The sequence below is a fragment of the Cetorhinus maximus genome, chromosome 4 (genome assembly GCF_964194155.1).
Source record: "Cetorhinus maximus chromosome 4, sCetMax3.hap1.1, whole genome shotgun sequence".
In the NCBI taxonomy this organism is placed as follows: Eukaryota; Metazoa; Chordata; class Chondrichthyes; order Lamniformes; family Cetorhinidae; genus Cetorhinus; species Cetorhinus maximus.
The window spans coordinates 142,146,896-142,165,188 of record NC_135882.1 but is presented as its reverse complement, the minus strand read 5'-3'; the positions used below and the strand labels follow the sequence as shown (position 1 = coordinate 142,165,188).

Sequence of the window (18,293 nt, the reverse complement as noted above, 5' to 3'; positions counted from 1 at the left end):
AACGTTTCAGGTTGATGCCCTTTCTTCAGAACTGGGAAAAGTTAGATATATAATAGGTTTTGAGCAAGAGGTGGGTGGGTGGAGCATGGCCTCTTACCCACTCTTGATCGTTTCACTGAGAACAGCCATCTCAATTTCTCTGCTCCCTTCACTCATTCTCACCTGTCTCTCTCTGAACTTGTTGCACTCTGTTCTCTCAGGTCTAACCCGGACTTTTTAAAAAAATTCATTCATGGAATGCTGGCATCGTTGGCTAAGCCAGCATTTATTGCCCATCCCTAATTGCCCTTGAGGTGGTGATGTTGAGCTGCCTTATTGAACCGCTGCAGTCCATGTGGTGTAGGCACATCCACAGTGCTGTTAGGATAGGAGTTCCAGGATTTTGACCCAGCGACAGTGAAGAAATGGTGATATATTTCCAAGTCAGGGTGGTGAATGGCTTAGAGGGGAACTTCCAAGTGGTGGTGTTCCAATGTGTCTGCTGGCCTTGCCCTTCTAGATGGTAGCAGTTGTAGGTTTGGAAGGTGCTGTCTAAGGAGCATTGGTGAGTTCTTGGAGTGCATCTTATAGATGGTAAACACTGCTGCCACTGGGTGTCAGTGGTAGAGGGAATGAATGTTTGCGGATCATGTGCCGATCTGTGGGCTGCTTTGTCCTGGATGTTGAACAGCTACTTGAGTGTTGTTTGAACTGCACACATCCAGGCAAGTGGAGAGTATTCCATCATGCTCCTGACTTGCGCCTTGTGGATGGTGGTCAGGCTTTGTGGAGTCAGGGGGCAGTTACTCACCACAGGATTCCTAGTCTGACCTGCTCTTGTAGCTACAGTATTTATATGGTTAGTCCAGTACAGTTTCTGGTCAGTGGTAATCCCCAGGACATTGAAAGTGGGGGATTCAGCGATGGTAATGCCATTGGGCATCAAGGGACAATGGTTAGATTCTTGTTGGAGACGATCCAGTTAGATTCTTGTTAGAGGTGGTCATTGCCTGGCACTTGCATAGTACGAATGTTACTTGCTATTGTTATCAAACCTGCTGACAAGATGGATGCTGTTGACAAGATGGATGCTGGATGGATACTGACCTTTACCTTGCAGAGGCTTGAAAGCCAACTCTCTGACACTTCCTCCGACCTGCCTTTAGACCATTACCTCACCACTGAGCATCAAGCCATTGCTTCCAGAAGAGTCACTGACAATCATCTGTTTCAGTGATCCCTCTCCCTGCAACGGCTTCCCACCTCTCAGTTCCCCAACCTTCAACAGTTCATTTTTACTTCCCTCCCAAGATTCATAAACAGGAATGTCCTGGAAGGCCCATTATTTCAGCCTCTTCCTGCCCCACTGAACTAATTTCTTCCTACCTTGACAGTAATTTTTCTCCCCTTGCCTAGTCTCTTCCCATCTACATTTGTGACTCTTCTAATGCCCTCTGTCACTATTAAGATTTCCAATTGGATAGAAGAGTTGCTTGCTAACAGGAAGGAGAGAGTTGGCATAAGTGGGTCTTTTTCTGGCTGGCAGGTGATGAATGGTGTGCCACATGGATCAGTGCTGGGACCTCAGTTTTTTACAATTCACATAAATTACTTGGATGAAGGGACCAAAGGAATAGTTGCTAAATTTGCTGATGACACAAAGATAGGTAGGAAAGTAAATTGTGAAGAGGAGCTAAGGAGGCTACAAAGTGACATAGATAGGGTAAGTGAGTTGGTAAATATCTGGCAAATGGAGTATAATGTGGGCAAATGTGAAATCGTTCATTTTGACAGGAAGAATAAAAACGAAGTTTACTATCTAAATGGTGAGAGATTCAAAGCTCTGAGATTCAGAGGGATCTGGGTATCCTAGTGCATGAATCACAAAAGGTTAGTATGCAGGTACAGCAGGTAATCAGCAAAGCTAATAGAATGTTATCATTTATTGTGAGAGGAATTGATTACAAAAGTAGGGAGGTTATGTTTCAGTTGTACAGGGCATTGGTGAGACCACATCTGGAGTATTGTGTACAGTACTGGTCTTCTTATTTAAAGAAAGATGTAATGCATTAGAAGCAGTTCTGAGAAGGTTTACTAGACTAATACCAGGAATGGGCGAGTCGTCTTATGAGGAAAGGCTGGACAGGTTAGGCTTGTAGGCTTGAAACTAAGAGGCAACTTAATGGAAACCTTTAAGATCCTGAGGGGTCTTGACAGGTTGGATGTGGAGAGGATGTTTCCCCTTGTTGGAGAATCTAGAACTAGGGGTCACTGTTTAAAAATAAAGGGTCACTCTTTAAGACAGAGATGAGGAGAAATTTTCTCTCTGAGGGTTGTAAGTATTTGGAACTCTTCCTCAAAAGGCTGTGGAAGCAGAGTCTTTTGAATATTTTTAAGGCAGAGCTAAATAGATTCTTGATTAACAAGGGGGTGAAAGGTTATCGAGGGTAGGCAGGATATAGGGCTGATGTTATATTCAGATCAGCCATGATCTTATGGCAGAGCAGGTTCAAGGGGCTGACACATCCTGCTCCTAATTCATATGCTCATATGTACTATGGATGTCCAATCTTTCTACATCTCTATGCCCCACCAGGATAGTGCAAGGATTCTCTGTTTCTTCCTTAAATGGAGGCCCAACCTGTTTCCATCAACTACAACCCCTGCCGCCTGGCTGAACTTGTTCCCTCATTGAACAATTTTTCCTTTAGTGCATCTTACTTGCTCCAATTAAAAAGTCTTTGCTATGTGTACCTGTATGGATCCTAGTATTTTTTGGTATATGTGGAGCTTCTTGTTCCAGTCCTACTTGGGCTCCATCCCTCAACTCTTCTGGTACCTTATTGACTCTCGCCTTGAATTGGAAAACTTCATCAGCTTTGCTTCCAATTTCCAACCTTCTCTTAGTTTCACATGGTGCATCTCAATTGCTTCTTTTCTTTGACTTCTTGGTGCCTATTTCTGGTGATAATGAATATTGGTTGATAGCCTATAAGCCCATTAACCTCCACAGTTACCTCGACTACACTTCCTCACACTCAACACCCTGTAAGGACTTAATTCCATTCTCTCAGTTTCTTCAGCTCTATCACATTTGTTCTGATCATGCAACCTTCCACAACAGCGTTTCTGAGATGGCTTGTTTTTTCCTCAACTGAGGTCCCCCCCCCATGGTGGCTGACAGGACCCTCGACTATGTCCACCATATTTCCCACACTACAGCTCTCACTCTTTCCCCTCCCTCCAAGAACCATGATATGGGACCCCCCACCCCTCACCTCCCCGCCATCCTCACCTTCCACCCAACCAGTCTCCATATTCAACGGATGATTTTCTGTCTCTTCCGTCACCTCCACCAAACTCATCTTCGGCCCCACCTTCCCCATTCAGCATTCTGAAGGGACCGTGAGGGTGGCAGTAGAGTAGTGGTAATGTCACTGGACTAGCAATCCAGAGGCCCAGGCTAATGCTCTCGGGACACTGTTTCAAATCCAACCATACAGCTGGTGGAATTTAAATTAATAAGATCTGGAATTGAAAACTAGTCTCAGTAATGATGACCATGAAACTGTCATTGATTGTTGTTAAAAACCCATCTGGTTCACTAATGTCCTTTAGGGAGGGAAATCTGCCATCCTTATCTGGTCTGGCCTACACATGACCCCAGGCCTGCCGCAATGTGACTGATTCTTAAATGCCCTTCTGAAATGGCCTAACAAGCCAGTCAGTTCAAGGGCAATTAGGAATGGGCAATAAACGCTGGCCTTGCCAACGATACCTACATCCCATGAAAGAATAAATTACCATTCCCTCCGTGATACCCGGGTCCACTCCTCAATCACCCTCAACACCCCATCCCCCTCCCATGCAAACGGAGATGTAACACCTGCCCTTTTACCTCCTCACCATCCAAGACTCCAATCACTCCTTCCAGGTGAAGCTACTGGGTGTACTACTTCAATTTAGTCTACTGTATTCGCTGCTCACAAAGTGGTGTCCTCTACATTGGGAAGACTAAATGCAGATTGAGTGACTACTTTGCAGAACATCTTTGTTCAGTCCACAAGCCTGGCCTGCCATTTTAATTTTCCACCCTTTCCCAGACCTTCATTTTGTCCTTGTCCCATTCACCCCTTGCTCAAAATCGATTACATCTCTAACTTTTTTCCAGTTCTGATGAAAGGTCATAGACCTGAAATGTTAACTGTTTCTCTCTCCAAAGCTGCTGCCTGACCTGACTATTTCTGTTTTTATTTCAGATTTCCAGCATCTGCAGTATACTGCTTTCTGAATTAACTATTCATTGGTCACACCACTCCTGGTCCGTTGTTCAGCTCACTGCTGTATAATTTTTCCAACAAACTGTTGTGCAAATTTGCACTGAAGGGTCGGGATGCACAACGATCTCACTTGAGGCATTTGCTGCCAATATTGCCAAGCAGTAAATTTCAGACCTAAGGTTATGCGAAAGAGAAATAAAAAGTTTTTTTTGGAGGACAGAAGGGGCCATTTAGCCAATTGCTTTGGTAAATAGCACAAACGCTATCTAAAATTGCCACGTTCTGCCCCCATAGTCCAGTATCTTTCACTGTTTCCAAGCAGTTCGCAAAAAGGCAGGAAAAGGTAAAGGAGGGGAGAAAAATCAAGAATGTACAAGGACACAGGGATAGACTGATCAACTGCATCTACCAGACATGCACAGGAAAGAATTTGGGAATGCCAATTACAGAGCATCTCAAAGCAGAGGAGAACAAACACTATCAAACCAACAGTTCCAGTGCACTCTGAACTGCAGTTAAGGTGGCTACAGTACTCACCAGTACCTCTATCTTCATTTCCTATTGAACATTTTTTTTCCCATCATACATCAATGCAGCAGCAAGAGTTGGTTACATCGAAAGACATCCCTACAAAAGAAAATGATTTTTTACAACTTAAGCTACTGTAAGATATCATTCAATAATTATCATGATCAATTAATGAAGCACCAGCAGATTATGAATATTTTACTTCCTACTGACAGCAACAACTTGCAGCAAGTTTGTAATTTCAACGTACCTGAACCACACATGCCCTATTTCATTTGGTCCTCTCAATAATGCAAGTCACAAAGTGCATAATAAAAGAGAGGATATGACAAACCATCAGATCCACTGGTTCCATCCCATCCAAGTGCAATGGTATAGTGATTATTTTACTGGACAGAGAGCCAGGCTAATACTCTAGCGACCTGGGTTCAAATCCCACCATGGCAGCTGGTGGAATTTAATTCAATTAATTAATTAATCTGGAATTAATAGCTAGACTCAGTAATGGTGACCATGAAGTTGTCGCAAAGGGAAGGAACTCTGCCGTCCTCACCTGGTCTGGCCTACATGTGAGTCCAGACCCATACAATGTGGTTGAGTCTCAACTCCCCTCTGAAACAGCTTAGCAAGCCACTCAGTTGTACTACACCAGCCTACAAAAGGTGGACTGCAGCAGTTCAAGAAGTTGACTTCTTCTCATCGCCTTCTCAAGGGCAATTAAGGATGGGCAACAAATGCTGATATTGCCAGTGACACTCACAACCCATGAAAGAACAAAAAACTCTCACCCATTTATCCAGTTCTTAACTGCGCAATCAAGGGGCAAAAGAAACAAAGGAAGTATGTAGCCAATTCAGGAAAATCTCTGGAAAATTCAAGTTAATCAAGCAAGTTTCAGGAGACTGTTAATAATCATCATCCCAACTAATTGACAATTTGCCTTCTATCTCTACATTCCCCTTTCCTTCAACTCTCCATGTAACATATTCTTTAATATTGACAGGATCTCTGCAACAATCACAAACTTTGGTAATGCATTCCACAACCTCTTGGTAAAAATAATCCCTCCTGCTGAGTTGTCAATCTTCCAACTGTGTCCCTTCTTCTGGACCCCTCAATCACTGGAAATAGTCTGTTTCCAACTACTCTGTCCAATGTTTTAATGATATGAAGCACCTCTAACAAACCACTCCTTAAGTTCCTTAGAGGAGTATGAGGAGTGGTTTGGCAGAGGCAAAGAAAAACACAGTGCTTAAAAGCTAACAAAACATCAAACAAAAAACAGCCCCAATTTTATAACTCTATCTTTGTTTTTGCTCATACCAGACAGCATTTTGCAGAATCTGTGCTGTACCCTCTCTATTGCCTCAACATTTTTCCTTTAGTAAACACAAGCAGAAAATGCTCAAATACTCAAATCAGGCAACATTTATGGAGAGAGAAGCAGAGTTAATATTTCAGGTCATTGACATTTTGTCAGGATGGGAAAAAAATAATGCAACAGATTTAAATAACAGAAGAAATAGGAGCAAGACCCTCGACCATGCTCCACCATTCAATTAGATGGTGGGTGATCTGGCCTTGGCCTCAGCTCCATGTTCCAGTCTGTTCCCCATATCTTTTGATACCCCTGTCATTCAAGAATCTGTTTATCTTAGGCTCGAATATACAGTAACTCGGCCTCCACAGCTCTCTGGAATAAGAAATTTCAAAGATTCACAGCCAAGAGAAAAAAATTCTTCATCTATCTTAAATGCGAGACCCTTTAATCGGAAACTATAGGCCCCTAGTTCTACATTCCCTAACGAGGATAAACATCATCTCAGAATTCATCCTACCAAGCTCTCATTGAATCTTACAAGTTTAAATAAGATCACCTCTCATTCTTTTAACCTGCAATGAGAGTATAGGCCCTTCCTGCTCATCTTTTCCTCATTACTCCTTCATCATAGGAATCAACCGAGTGAACCTTGTTTGAGCCACCTCCAATGTAAGTGTATCCCTCCTTAACTAAGGATACAAAACTGTATACAGTACTCCAGGTGCGGTCTCACCACAGACCTTTAAGGTCGTAGCTCGCAAGACTTCTCTTCTCTTATACTACAACCCATTGCAATAAAGGCCAACATTCTATTTGCCTTCTTAATAACTTGTATGTGTATGCTAACATTTTGTGTTTCATATACGATATATTAGATTTTAGGCAAGTACAGAGGCAGGGAAAGCAGGGAGTAAAATCCATAAATCACTCAAACATAGACATGGAACTTGATCATGATACCGCGAATGTTCAGCAGCTTGACAAGTCCTTGCCTAGACTCGCACATGAAGAATGTACCTGGGATACTCAAACGCAGCTGGTAACTGTAGAAATAAATTTTAGTACAAATCACTGCTTTTAGTCGAGAAAATGATGGGTGTGGAGCATGGAGGAGGCATGGTTCAGAAAGTCATCACACACGACAGTTAAACCCGATAGAGAACTCCGCTTTCCTATCTCTGGCTATTAAAATGAACCCTACATCAATTCTAAAGAAAATCGTTTCTGTCTCATCTTGTAAATGAGTCACCCAATATTCTGCAGATTGGGAAAATCCCAAATCCTCTCCATGGTCTTGGATGAGTTAGTTGATGTCTAAAGTTGCAGCAGTGAGCTGCATTACATTTGGTTTCCATGTTCTTTGACTATACATGGGCAAGAACAGGATTGGATTTGCTGCGAAGCTTTGGCTTCTCTTATCCTCCCCCTTTCTCCAACATTCATTGTCCAGATTTAAACTTGAAAAATGGCCACGATCAAGTTATCAGAGGCCTACAAATATCTGGAACCCAATGCGTCTCGAAACTATAAGTATATGGTTACACAGATGCATCACAGAAAAACAACCTTCAGGGCTCATATCATCTCGCGCTTTACCATTTCTCTATAATCAGCAACAGGTGCCAAGGCAGTCACATTATGAATAAAATGAGAGAAGCAATTCACTTCTTCACTCATTTATAACCATTAAAAAAGCCCAGTGACTCAGTGAATAGAATCATTAAAAACCTTTAACCCTCTGCAGTTAACTCTACATACATTTGATTGCTCAATTTCGTGCACATTTGTATTACTGAAATCCTTGCGCCTTGGGTGTGGGAAAATTATCTGTCAAAGTGACAAACATCCAAAGGGTCTGTCACATTTGTAAAGTCTCAAAGTAGCAAAAACCATTCTGACTGGCTCAAATATCTTACACATAAGAGCATCAAATTACACATTTAACACAAAAGAAATAACTTGGTTGCAGGTTTACTCTGAGGGGATTGTTTTTGCTTTAAAAGGTCCAATTCCGCACCTCACCCCGAACCGCATATTCTGCACCTACGTGATCATATCCCATCAGAAAGCAGTAACTGACAACTCTTGTGTATCCACTGACTTACTGAGATCAGTGTCATGGGAGATCTGCTGGGAAAGCTACAACTCCCATTTTGTTTTATTTTAAGATTAATACATGATTTTATGGAGATTTTTTTTTCATTTTCAGGTTTTTCTACAATAATTCTGCCTCAAGATATTTTTTCAGTACACCTTTAATATTTTACCACCTGCAAGTGCATTTTTGGAATATATACTGTGTAAGTATTTATTAAACACATACACTATGTACAATTTTAAATTTGCACACAAAATGTGTATTTGAACATAGAACTAAGGAGCAGGAGTAGGCCATTCAGCCCTTCCAGCCTGCTCTACCATTCAATAGATCATGGTTATCTGGCTGTGACCTCAACCCCACTTTCCTGTCAGCATCCCATAACCCTCGACTCCCTTGTATGTCAAAAATCTAACTCCAGCCTTAAAGAAATTCACTGACCCAGCCTCCACTGTTTTCTGGGGAAAATATTTATCCATTCGTTTCTATTATAATTGCATTCGTGAGACCAGCCAGATGGCCCCGTGTTTTCCTCCATAATGTATAGAAGAACTCGCTTTACATTTTCCACTCTTATTTTAAATAATATAATTTTCTGCAAGAAACACATGATTTTAAGCATGTATTTGCCCGCATATATATTAAATTTACATGATACGCTGTGTGTTAATTTATTTTTTAAATGGGGGTGTAATGTGTTGTATGTAGAGCAGTGTGAGGGTGCTAAGTGAGTACCCATCTCTATGGGGCTCCCACTCTTGAGAGCCTAGAGCCAGGCTGCCTGAGGCCTTCCCTTCCTTACCTTCCCCCCCTCATATTCCGCTCGGCCTCTCCCGCTCACACAGCTCCCGGGACCAAAGCCCCAGCACCGCTCCCGACTCCCCGCTGCCTTCGAACTCGGTTTCGGGCGCTCCGAGCGAGCCTGGCGGTGGCGGCAAGGCCTCTACTGCCCATCAATCGCCCCCTCCCCCAACTCTTCGCTGCTGCCGCCCCGACTCCTTTTTTTTTCCTCTTCCTCCTTTCAAAACAGCGCGACGTCAACATTCACGCACACGCCTGCCCGTAACGTCAGCGCGCACACCGTACGTCAGGACGTCGTGCCCGGGCGGGGGGGGCTGGGTGAGTGAGGATGAGGAGTCAACTGAGTTGACTGTAGGTCAACTGACCTGAACTGTCAACTCTGCTTCTCACTCCACAGACGCTTGCCAGAGTTTTCCCAGCATTTTCTGTTTTTAAAAAAATATATATTGCTAAGGGCTTGGCTGAAATGTGTTTTGTAATTCTTTCATTGTTGAATCATGAAGAAAGACTTGCATTTATACAGCGCTTTTCATGTCCCCAGGACGTCTCAAAGTGCTTTACAACCAATCAAGTATTTTTTTGAAGCGTAATCACTGCTGTAAGGTGGAAAACGTGGCAGCTAAGTAGCATACAGCAAACTCCGACGAACAGCCATGTGATAGTCACCAGATAATCTGTTATTGTGATGTGGATTGAGAGATAAATATTGGCCAGGATATCAGGGATAGCTCCCCCTGGTCTTCTTCGAAATAGTACCATGAGATCTTTCACATTCACTCAAACGGGCAGATGAGGACTTGGTCAAATGTCTTATCCAAAAGACAGCACTTGTGACGGTGCAGCACTCCTTCAGTCCTGCATTGGAGTGTCAGTTTTGAAACATTGGGGGAACAGGGCCGAATCGTTCTTTCTTTCCCAAAACATTATTGATCACCTCACTGGGGTGAAGCTCCATAGGAGATGTCTGGCGCATGAGCTTATATCGTGCGAGATTTTGCATTGATTTTGGGTAGGCTGTTGGGGATTCAAGACAAGACGAATCCACTTCCTAATGTATTATTAAAGTCCAATTGGTAATTCACTAGAACAATGTTTGGAGCTTCCAGTGAAAATGAAGCAGCGATCATCAAAGTCAATATTGAATATTGAACCACATTGCCAAAATAGTGGTCACCTTTACAGCCAGTGGTATGCAAAGTCACTAGATTTTCTAGGAGGCTGTAGACGTCTTTCCGAACCAGCAGCCCATCCAAAATTCAGTCATCTGCAGTGCCCTGTCCTACATACAGGAGGAACTTCCGGGCGCATATCGGCCTTAGCACACTCTGGAACCCTACCAAACACCCCAGATGATGGACGTGGTTATCTTCGCCTTGAAGGATGAACAACAGATCTCTTCCACCACTTGATGTGACAATCTGAGTCTCTGGAAGCAGCTCCTCTTTCGAATGGTAAAGGAAGCTGAGCTTCTGCTTGTTCATCTTGTTTTGGTGGCGGTGGCTCCTGGGAATCAGCCCCTCTTCTGCTCCCCTTTCCTCCGCCCACCTGCAATCTCCCCACAGCAGATTATTGTTGCTGCTAATAATTATTTTACTGCAGGTCTGAGATCTAATATAAAGCAGACATATGGCACCAGCTATCCTGATCTAGGGTTGCAATACCTCCAAAGTGAATAAATTAGACTTCCACCAAGAAAACTCTTCAACAAGCCATTCCCAGTGGAAGGTAAGAAAGCAGCTGAGAGCACTAATCATTTGTAGCTGTTGTGTGCCTGAATTTTAATGATTCACCTGAATTGCCTTCAGTTTTTTCGCTTTGGTTTCAGTTTTGTGTTCAGGAATCTTGGGAAACCCATTCGTGTGTTGTTTAATTTAAAGGGAAATAAAGACTTAGATTAATTTAGCGCTTTTCACAACTTCAGAATATCCCAATTCACTTTATAGCTAACAAAATCCTTTTTGACATGTGTTTATATTGTAATATAGGAAATTTGTAGCCAATTTGCACACAGCAAGATTTCACAATCAGCAATATGATGGTTTATTTATGGTGATGTTGAATAAGGGAAAAGTACTGGCCAAAACACAGTGGTAATTCTCTTGCTGTTTTTGAAAATAGTGCTATGAGGTTTTTTTTGTGCAACTGAGAGGGAAGACAGGGCTTCAGTTTAACACCTCACCGAAGGACACCACCTCCAACAGAGGAGCTTTGGTACTGCACAGGAGTGTCGGTCTAAATTTTTGTGCTTAAGTTCCTGGAAGGGGTCTTGAACTCACAATCTTCTGACTGGGAGGTGAGAGTGGTATCCACCGAACGACAGCTGACACATTCCAGTTAAAATATTGTTGGAATACAATCATAAATATTCCAGTCACTAACCTGCTCCCCTGGAGGGCAGTACACAGAATCACAGAATTATTACAACACAGGAGGCAGCCATTCGGCCCGTCATATCTGCGGCAGCTCTCCGAATGAGCAATTCATCCCGCGCCTTTTTCTCTTAACCCTGCACATTCTTCCTTTTCAGATAATAATCCAATTCCCTCTTGAATGCCTTGATTGAACCTGCCTCCGCCATACTCTCAGGCAGCGCCTTCCAGATTTTAACGACACGTTACTTGAAAAAGTTTCTCCTCATGTCTCCAATACGTCTTTTGCTAATTACCTTAAATCTGAGCCATCTTGGTTTTGATCCTTCCTCAATGGGACCAGTTTCTCCTTATCTAGTCTGTCCACACCCCTTAAAATTTTGAATACCCCTTTCAAATCTCCTCTCAATCTTCTCTTCAAGGAAAACAATCCCAACTTCTCCAATCTATCTAGGTAATTGAAGTCATCTCTGGAACCACTCTCATGAAATTTTCAGCACTCTGTCTAATGCTTCATGCACCTGAGTTAAAACTGAAAGTCAATACACTGTAACTGACTTCTTGTCACACTGGTGTTTTCACTGAATATGGAACAAGCCATTCAATCACCTGGTATAAAGATGCAATGTGTGCTATGGTCATGCTGCAATGAATTTGCAAAGGGAGCCAAAAACAGGCATGTCCTGGATGATTACAAAGAAGCCTTTACCAATATCGTGGATGGTTCTGTTCCCACATGGAAGGAGCTGTAAAACATAGGTCACATAATCCAATTTCTAAACCAATATCTCTCATGCGGCTACAAAACCGAAACCTAATCTAAAAGCAAAATACTGCAGATGCTGGAAATCTGAAATAAAAACAGAAAATGCTGGAAAATCTTAGCAGGTCCGGCAGCATCTGTGGAGAGAGAAACAGAGTTAACGTTTCGAGTCTGTCTGACTCTTCTTTAGAGCTAAAGAGAAGTAGAATTGTGATGGACTTAATACTGCTTCAGAGGGGTTGGAGCAGGTGGAGTAATATGGAAGGCTAGGGATAGGTGAGAGCTAAGGAGAAATTTGACAAAGATGTCATGGACACAGGACAAAGGGAGTGTTAATGACAGTGTAAAAGACTAAAGGAGGTGCTGATAGTGGCATAAAGGTAAGATAGCAGAATGTGTTAATAGCAGAACAAGGGCCAACGTTCTGTGAAAGCAAAACATAAAAACAAGTGTCAGATGGCCCTATGTCTGTGGTGGGGGTGGGGGTAGGGTGGCATTGTTGGGGAAAAAGGATATTAAAATAAATTAACAAAATATAAAAAAGAATGAATAAGTAAAAATTTTAAAAATTGAATAAAAATGGAGGAGAGTGTTCATGGTCTGAAGTTGTTGAACTCAATGTTAAGCCTGGAAGGCTGTAAAGTGCCTAATCAGAAGATGATGGTGTTGTTCCTCCAGTTTGCATTGGGCTTCACTGGAACATTGCAGCAGGCCATGGATGGACATGTGGGCATGAGAGCAAGATGGTGAGCTGAAATGGCAAGTGACAGGAAGGTCTGGTCATTCTTGCGGACTGAGTGAAGGTTTTGCTTTCATGTTTTTATGTCATGCTTTCACAGAGCACTGACCCTTGTTCTGCTATTAACACATTCTGCTATCTTACCTTTATGCCACTATAAGCACCTCCTTTAGTCTTTAACACTACCATTAACACTCCCTTTGTCCTGTGTCCATGGCATCTTTGTCAAATTTTTCCTTAGCTCTCACCTATCCCTAGCCTTCCATTTTACTCCACCTGCTCCAACCCCTCTGAAACAGTATAAAATCCATCACAATTCTACTTCTCTTTAGCTCTGAAGAAGAGTCAGATGGACTCAAAATGTTAACTCTGTTTCTCTGTCCACAGATGCTGGTAGACCTGCTGAGTTTTCCAGAATTTTCTGTTTTTATTTTAAACAGAAAACTAGGTTAGGAGTTAAGGTAAGTTTGGCAGATTGGCAGAAAACGGAAAATGGCATTCATCAGGAATCTGTGTTAGAGCAGTGCTGTGTACAATATACATAAATAGTCATTTGATAGTACAGAACTTGAGTAGTGCTGAAAAAAGAGACATTTTTTGTCAAAGCTTTTTGTCTTGGATTCATCAGGACAATTCACAAGAAAATGCCAATGTCAGAGGAAACAACAAATTTATACTGTATGAGAAGAATGAGAAGAGAGTGCTGATTGGTTGGCAAGTGGACTCTGATTAATAGAGGCGTTGCCATGGAGAATGCACCAGTTGATGGTGACTGACAGTTAACTGACAAGCATTGTTTGAAATTTTAAACTAGGCAGTTTGAGTCTGGTTGGTCCAGACATTGCCCTGGGGAATGAACCAGTGAATGGCCATCACTTATTTTGTTTAGCTGAAACTGAAGCAATGCATGTACATTTTCTTTCTGTCCACAAAGAACAGGGCCCTGTATATTAATATATGTAGCTTCCAGTACACTCAAATGCACCATACTGTAAGCCTGACTAACAATCTTCTGCTCCTATCACTGCTTGCTTGTCCCTACAACCGCCCCCACCCCCCACCTTAAACCAGCTTATATTTCACCCCTCTCCTAATTTTACTTAGTTCTGTTGAAGGGTCATGAGGACTCGAAACGTCCGCTTTGTTCTTCTCCGCCAATGCTGCCAGACCTGCTGAGTTTTTCCAGGTATTTCTGTTTTTGTTTTTAATCTTAAACTGGTTGTCAGTGTAATTCTTAGCACACTGAGGATTATTTAGCAAGTGTTGTCCAATCACGGAATCACATCTAATGTTGGACAATGTGTTTTGAGCTTTGCATGTGCAGGCTGGTTGGGTATTATCTGTACCTCACTCATTACGAACAGCGAAGGGACATGCTGTTTGATACGATCCGCCAGTCTTTGGGATGTACAGTCTACATACCCAGCACCATACTGGCAATGAAATTCATATACCAGATTACTCATTTGTGAGTAATAAACAGAACCACCCTTAGGCTTGACGGCATCATCATGTTTGTGACGAACACCACTCATGTTGCTACTGCATAGTAGCAGCATGAAACAGCTACCTTCATCTGTTGCTCTAATTTTTGAGATACCTTGCCCTTCCAAGGTAATCTGATGTAGACTGGACACTTTTCAGGGCCGGAAATGACAGTCTTTGGGCTTGTTCATGAGTTTACGCGATTTACAGTGCTTAATGATCTGACCAGGGTAGCCATGATCCCACAGGATGGCTCTGATGTGCCCTACTTCAGCATTAAGCTTGCATGGTGAGCAAATGGCTCGGGCCCTGTTTATGAGGTTGCCGATAAGACCAATCCTAATGCGCATGGGACTGTATAGACCTAAATGATTTGAACTCATTGGATTTGGCGGTATGATAGCGAAATTTGCAAATTACACCAGATTGGGAAGGGCACATCTAACAATGTGGAGAACTTCACAAAATAGGAAGAAGGCTTGCAGTCAGCAAAACTTGTGAATAAATGACAAATTAAATTCAATATAGTGAAGTGTGAAATGGTTCATTTTGTTAGCCATCTTTCAATCCATTTTGATTCTTGGTCACTGATTTCACATGTCACATAAAGACACTTTATCGAAACTTTCTCGTAGTCTAGCATACCACATCTACTATATTGCCTTGTTTAGTCTTTCTGTTCCTTCTTCAATTTTTTTTCAGGCAGGCAGGCTACTTTATAAAATGAGAGTAAAAGAATATAAGATAATTTATTCATTCAGCTGAAAATGGGTCCTCATCCATTTTGGCCCGAGGCATTTTTGATATTTGATGGTGAAGGAGCACTTGCATCTAACCAGTTGCAGCTTACATTAATAGCATTCAAGTAAAACTCTTTAGTGATTTTATTATACATTAGGGAGTCCTAAGTGATGTTGAAGCCTCTGCTCCATAATTAGATGTGAGCTTTCAACCAAGGGATTTGAATCCCCTTGCCGCCAAAAAGATCCTACATATGTTGTTCCCTGAAGTGGATTCCAGTCTGTCCAGCTATTAAATGAGTACTGCCTTTATTGGGGAAATCAGCAGGAATCCTGTGAGAAGACTAGTACCATCTGCAGAATGTGTATACTCTAGGCTCCAGGTTAATGAAAGGCAGATGTGCAATACCCCAACAGTTGAGCCTAGATTAAGAATTGAATCCGTGCAACAAAAAAAATGTAATGAATATTCCAGCGTTATTTTCGACTAGAATACTTAAGTCAAAACTCATCTGGCTTAGTTCCCTATTTCAGCTGAAGATATACTGAAGGAATCTCTCTGGAGCAGTAAGCTTGTTTGCTGCACTTTCACCTCTGGGCCTTAGAATCAAATTCAGCTGAGGCCCATAGAGTGAAGAGTTTCTCACTCTCTGCTATAAGGATGCAATGTGACTAAGCTTCAAACAGACTTTTACATGAAGTCTAAGGCATGAATTTACAATACAAACTGTCCATATTGGTCAGCAACTGACACTCAACTGGCAATTTTAACCAGGAGGGGGCATAATGATATTAAATATAGAAAGTGTCTTCTAAGTCTGGGATAAGTTACACTGTGGGATAGTATTAAAGCAGCTTTGCTCTGCATCTAATACCTTGTTTATGGCTATGGGGTGATTTTGTGAAACTTGTACTGTGTAGCAGAAGGGAAAGACAGGCTGCAATGTTGCAGCCGTTCATGTGGTCAGCAGCAAAGTGTTGAAAGTCACTAAATATACCTGTTCCCAAATTTTAAACTTGACACAGGTTATAGAAGCTGAATGAGATGTGTGCCATATGAGAAAGAAAAGGTTGCTTATGTGTCACTTGCTGCAGCTCCGCTTGGGCATAGTGCTATATCGACTGAGTAAGTTGTTTGCCTTATATTGATGTGGCCTATGCTTTCCACATAATTGGGGTGCATCCCTAATGGCTCCTGTTCAACCCCAAGATGCCTCCATGTTGTATTGTCCCATGCCTGGGCCTCTTTTTATTGCTGACGTGACCAGAGAAGTTGTTTGAGTCGGTGAAAGACATAACAGAATCTTCCACAGCGAGGAAAAAGCCTCGGGGCAGATGTGCTTCTGTCATGGTAGGTAACTGATTAGAAGTTCCAGCTTGTGCTTTCCATCCATGTGTTAACACAGGAATTTCATCCTGGGTCAGTGGAGCACAGTCGAAATTTCCCTGAATCAGAAGATCACTGACATTCATGGCATTCTCGTGAGCACTTAGCACCTTGAGCTGTGCCTAGGCACCTTGTTGTGCAGCGGGGCTATCCCTTTGTTCTGTGCCAACTTCCTACTCCTCTCTCAACTCCCGTTCCTGCTTCTCCCCCCGGTGAGCTGTCTCCATCTAGGGCCTCCCCATCCTTAAGATTCACACCCTCTGGACAGCCATATTATGAAAAGTAGGAAAAGGTGGGTATTAAAGGGCACCGCCCAACCGGTCTAGGCACCAGAATTGCATCTTCAGAAGCCTGCTGGTCTGCTCAATGGTTGTCCTCAGTTACTCAGTGTGTGACACACTATCGAGTGATCTGAACCTCCTTAATGACCACTTTACCCTCTGAAATCACCTCTTGCATCAGAAGCTGCAGTTTCACCAGGCCCAACCAGCTCCTCTACCACTATCCTGGCTATATCCAAGGCCACCTCCTACATTCAATAGAGGAAGGTCATTTGATCTCAGATGATAGTGTCCTCTGGGAAGAGGACTTCCCTCCCCTCTCTCATGGCTTTCAGCATGACATTAAGGTCTGCATGAATGAAGCAAGGGGCAGTCCTGCCCCTGAGTGCTAGTTCTCCAGTGTCATTTTTCTTTCCATTGGATGAGTTGAGGGTTTTGGCAAAATGCGCAGTTTTCTTCAAGGCAGCCAGTAACCTTTGATGCTGCAATGGAGTGTCTAAATGCAAGGCCAGGGATCATGGGTACTTCTCCTGGTGCTTCTCCTGTTTCCAGGCCCCTTATTTCCCACCTCACCCCCGCCCCTCCACCGCTTTAGCCCTCCCCCCTCACATCCACCGGGTACCCAGAATTGGGAACCATAGTCACAGTGGGGTCAAACTGTTTTATATGGGAATAATTTTCCCCCATTCCTGCTTCCACTGGCTGTAATTGGACAGGAAACTTGTCTCCATATCAATTAAGTGCTCCAGTCCAGCAAAAAACAGGGCTCCAATCAGTTTCCCATGGAGGTGGGTTTCCAACCCAAAAACAGACCCTGTTCTTGTTTCCTGCCTCTGTGGCGAAAAGTCAGCCCCATGTGTCTGTCATTTCCAGATTCTCAGCAACCTGCGTAAAGAAATTCTACCAAAATTCTTTCTTTTTGCATTTGGGCCCATTTGACACAACTGGCCTATGCCAAATTTTATGTGTCACGTCAACCTCCTCACACCCTACTACATCTAACCACATCTGCAAATCCTATTCCTTCCTCCCTTGCGTATGTACCTCATTTCTTCTCAAATGCATCTATACTATTCACCTCAACTACTCCATGTGGTAACAGGCTACACATTCTAACCACTCTCCACATAATAACATTTCCTCTGACTTTCTTATTGGATTTATTAGTGACTGTTTCATATTTATGGGCCCTAGTTTAGGACTCCCCACAACTGGAAGCATTTCCTCTACATCTACAATCTCCAAAGTCAAATCTTCATAATCTTGAAGGCTGCTATTAAATCACCCCTCAGCCTTCCCGTGTCGAGAGAAAAGAACCTCACCCTATTCATAGAGACATAGTCATAGAGCCACAGAGGCCTACAGCACAGAAAAAGGCCCTTCAGCCCACTGAGTCTGTGCCAGTCAAACAAGTGCCTAACTATTCTAATCCCATTTTCTAATACTAGGCCCATAGCCTTGTATGCCATGAAATCACAAGTGCACATCCAAATACTTCTTAAATGTTATGAGGGTTTCTGCC

The 18,293-nt window shown here is 42.7% G+C and overlaps 1 protein-coding gene across 2 annotated transcripts in view; it reads right to left on the bottom strand.

The window, feature by feature from the left end:
- The window catches only part of phf20l1 (PHD finger protein 20 like 1), a 121,932-nt gene extending 112,665 nt beyond the window's left edge, over positions 1-9,267 (bottom strand). The window contains exons 1-2 of one of the 2 annotated variants that reach the window (XM_078540935.1): positions 9,009-9,267; positions 4,797-4,886 (exon numbers count right to left, since the gene is read on the bottom strand). The gene's annotated coding sequence lies outside the window, so the exon portion shown is untranslated. The remainder of the gene's footprint in view (positions 1-4,796; positions 4,887-9,008) is intronic. The other variant, XM_078540934.1, reaches the window with a different exon arrangement.
- Between the last annotated feature and the right edge of the window lie 9,026 nt (positions 9,268-18,293).